The sequence below is a fragment of the Hemiscyllium ocellatum genome, chromosome 30 (genome assembly GCF_020745735.1).
Source record: "Hemiscyllium ocellatum isolate sHemOce1 chromosome 30, sHemOce1.pat.X.cur, whole genome shotgun sequence".
Classification (NCBI taxonomy): domain Eukaryota; kingdom Metazoa; phylum Chordata; class Chondrichthyes; order Orectolobiformes; family Hemiscylliidae; genus Hemiscyllium; species Hemiscyllium ocellatum.
In genome coordinates, this window is record NC_083430.1 from 46272095 (window position 1) to 46276736 (window position 4642).

Genomic DNA, 4642 nt, shown 5'->3' on the forward strand with positions numbered 1-4642 from the left:
GGGGCTTTCCGCATTCACCGCGCATGCCAACAAACCCACCGGAATGTACTCTGGGAAATGTAGTCTACCGATCCACCGCCATTGGGGTTGTGAGGTCTGAACTACAAATCCCACTCGCTTTTGCGAACAGAGGGAGAGGACTGAGAAGTGGTTCAGTGGGCACTTTCAGACTGAATGTTGCAGCTTATGTTGAATGTATTGGTAAATTATTCAATTCTGGAATTCAGAAGAAAAAGAGGAAATCTAATTGAGGTAAATAATGATTTGGAGATGCTGGTGTTGGACTGGGGTGTACAATAGTTAAAAATCACACAACACCAGGCTATAGTCCAACAGGTGTAATTGGAAGCACTAGCTTTCGGAGCGCTGCTCCTTTGTCAGGTGGTTGTAGAGTATAAGATTGTAAGACACAATTTATAGCAAATGTCTACAGTGTGATGTAACTGAAATTATATGTTAGATTAGATTAGATTACTTACAGTATGGAAACAGGCCCTTCAGCCCAACAAGTCCACACTGATCTGCCGAAGCGTATACCACCCAGACCCATACTCCTACATTTACCCCTTCACCTAACACAATGGGCAATTTAGCATGGCCGTAAAAAACTTGGATTGTTTGTAAAGTCTCTCATCTTTTAGAATGACCATGTTGGTTTCAGTTCTTTCATATGTAAATCATAAAACTTTTTTAAAAGTTACATTCTCAAGTGAACTTTAATAATTGGTGTCACATTGGCCCAAATAACGTATTGAAAGTGTGAACTTCCCTACGTGAGACTGTCTGTGCCACAATGGTCAGACTGATTCTAATCTTAAACGGATTTGCAGAACCTCACATGGATTCATGAAGTTTTTGAGCAAAAGGTAGAATGTAATTCTGCAAGTACATATAAGTTTGTGGGTGAATCTGTGTGTGTGTGCAGGGAGGGAGTGGTTATGGGTGTCTGTGAGAGAGAGTGTATATGTAAATGGGTATAAGTCTGTGAGAGGGTTCATGTGTGAATGTGGGAGAGTATGTGTGAGCATATGAGTGTGTGTGTAGTGCAATAGGGTCACCTGTAGTGTGACATGAACCCAAGGTCCCGGTTGAGGCCGTCCTCATGGGTACCTACACGCATACACACACAGACCCTCTCTCATATGCTCACACATACACTCCCACATTCAAACACACACCCTTTAACAGATTTATACCCCTTTACACGCAAACTTACATGCATACAGACTATCTCTCACAGACACCCATACCCACACCTCCCCCCCACCCCCCCAACACACAGACACAGACACCCACATGCACACATTCAAATATAGGTTTGTGGGGTGATTCTGTACTTGCAGAATTACATTTTATTTTGCTCAAAAACTGCATGAATCCATGTAAGGTTCTGTAAATCTGTGTTTTAGATTAGAATCAGTCTGACCATTGTGGCACAGACAGTCTCACTCAGGGAAGCTCACACCTTCAATACATTATCTGGGCCAACATGACACCAATTGATAAATTTCACTTGAGAATGTAACTTTTAAAAAAGTTTTGCGATTTACATGTTAAAAGAACTGAAACCAACATGGTCATTCTAACAGATGAGAGCCTTAACATACAATCCAAGTCTTTTTTTCAATACATAATTTCAGTTATATCACACTGCAAACTCTTAATATAAATTCTGTGTCTTACAATCTTATACTCCAAAACCACCTGATGAATGTGCTCCGAAAGTTAGTGCTTCCATTTAAACCTGTTGGACTGTAACTGGTGTTGTGTGATTTTTTAACTTTGAGATAAATAGATACTAAAGGGGATTAGGTCAGAAGTTAGGCACGGCAAGTTATAGACCAACAAGTTTATTTGAAATCACAAACTATCGAAGCACTGCCCATTCCTCAGGTGAAGTGAGACAGAAGCACACAGGTTCAGAATTTATAAGCAGAGAGATCAAAAGATCACATGAATAATGTGGGGGGGATTCACAAAGTAGGAATAGAGAGAATTGTTTTGAGAACAATCTGCAATGAGAGATCATAATTTTAGGCTGAGGGGCAGCAGATTTAAAAAAGCTGAGAATAAATGACCTCACCAAAGGGTTCTGGATCTAAAATTCACTACCGTAGAGTACGGTGGATGCCAAGACTTCGAGTAAATTTAAGGGGAAGATAAACAGATTTTTAATTAGTTATAAGTTGAAGGGTTGTAGGGAGCGGGTAGAAAATTGGATTGAGGGTGAGAAAAAATCAGTCTTGATTGTAAGAAATAGCGGAGCAGGTTTGAGGGGCTGAATTGCCTACTGCTGTTCCTAGTTGTTCTGTTCACCAGTCTTAATTTCCACCCTTCCTATCAACTCTATTGTTGTCAATACATCACATGGACTGCAATGATTCAAGAGGGTAGCTCAATGAGGGCAGTATGAGATGGGCAATTAATAGTTCCTGCAGCATTTAAGCATTACAGTGGTTTGAGTGTTTCTCCAAATGAAACACAAGTTGTTGCTGTCCAATTCAATTCAGTGTCCACCATTTTCTCATGTCTGAGCAACAACTAGCAATAACTGTATATCAAGGATCTTCACAGGAATGCTATTAAACATTAAGCCAAAGTAAGAAAGTGAGGAGAGGTGACCAAAAACTTGGTCAAAGAGGCATCAACAAATCTTAAAGGAAGAGGGAGAGGGACTTGCGGAGTCTTAGGCATAGGGAGCCTAGAAATTGGGAATCCACAGGAGGTCAGAACTTCAGGCACAAGAATGTGGAATAGTTTTCATGCTGGAAGAGATCACAAAGTTAGTGAGAGGTGAGGCAGTGAATGGATTTGTAAACAACGATGAGATTTTTAAAACTGAGATGTTGCTGAAATAAGAACCAATGTAGGTCAGTGAGCACAGGGGTGATGGGTTAACATTACTTGATTCTGTGTCACGGGATGCTTATCTAAATAGTAAAAAAGAAAGCCGTACTTTAGGTTGTCCCAAACTGTTTTTCTATTTTAAAAATGCTACCTAAATATGGAAAGAACTATTCTCTTTACACATGTACAGAACTAGGCAAAAGTGAGAACTGCAGATGCTGGAGATTAGAGTCAAGATTGTGGTGCTGAAAAGCTCAGCAAGTCAGGCAGCATCCGAGAAGCAGGAAAATCAATGTTTTGGGCAACGTTGATGAAGGGCTTTAGCCCGAAATGTCGATTTTCCTGTTCCTCGGATGCCGCCTGACCGGGTGTGCTTTTCCAGCACCACACTCTCGACATATACAGAACTACATTCTACCTAGTTAAATCAAAAGATTTTGACAGGATCAGGAGCAGCATTGAAGTGTATTCAAAAATTTTGAAGGAAGCTGTACTGTCATAAGGCTGTTGAGTTCCTGTGGATGCAAAAAAAATTGCCAGCATGGCTGTGCTAATAATTGGATGGTAAGCTACAATTGGCAATCCTAAAGGATTAATTTGCTTTGATTAAGACAAGAAAGTTGAGGTAGGATTAGTCAACTTCTTTAAATCACCAGAGATGTAATGTTGAGGTATGTAGTTTACTCAACTTAATTTCTTTTATTTCAAAGATATACTTAATTCACAAACTTTCTGTAACCTAAAAACTACCAAGTCCAACACAGATCCATTTAGACTTTGCAGAAAATACAGTGGAATTTTGACATTCCCCAATACATCTTCAATGCAGTTGCAACAAAAGGGCATTTTCTGATCACAAAAGGAAAAAAAATGCATTCCCATTAAGCCTTTAAGGTTATCTGCAAAGTTAACAGACTTATGATATTTTGGTACAAAAACATCAGTCAATATTTGTCTGGGCGTGTGTCCCAGGGAAAAGCCCATAGAGCACAGAGTTCTGCATGATGGAGCTGCTCGAGACAAACCTCAATAAAAGCCACTGCATCTCTCTCCAGACCTTCTTTGCAAATGCACATTCCAGAAAGAAATTTGTGACAGTCTCCTCACCACACAGTTGGTGTGAGGGCTGCCTGCAGGGGTGCACAGCAGGATCGTTCTCACCACCAGCCAAGCAACATCTTGGTGCTTGTTGAAAAATTCAGGCAGTGAGGCAATCTACCAAATGAATTTGTCAATCTGCTCAGGGAATCACCCGGTATGTTCCTCCTCTCCCTTACCTGAAGGATCTTGAGGACTTTGTGCAAACTGTTTTGATTTTGGAAAAATATGCTTTAATCATAAAAGAGATCTTTATGAACATACACACGTCAGAAAGCAGCACAGCACAGTCATGCAGCACTTGATTTCCACACATTTAAGGCCGAAGACCTTAGATGGTGGACTTTCCCCACTGTGCATTGGCGACAGTTGCTCCTAGCTTTAATGTGTCTGTCAGCATGTAGTCCTGGACCTTGGAATGTGCCAGTTTGCAATACTTGGTTGAGGTCAACTTGTTATACTAGAAGACCAACAGGTTTTGGGCTGCGTCTCTCTCCAGGCCTTTACAAAAGCACATTCCAGAAAGACATGTGTGACAGTCTCGTCACCAATGCAGCCACTTCAAAGCAGCATGCGGTGGCACACAAACCAGGCAGGCATGAAGTACTTGGCAGGCAATACCCTTCTTATCACCAGGCAAGTTACCTCTTGGAGCTCATTGGAAAGTTCTGTCGATGTGCATTCTACTAAACGACTC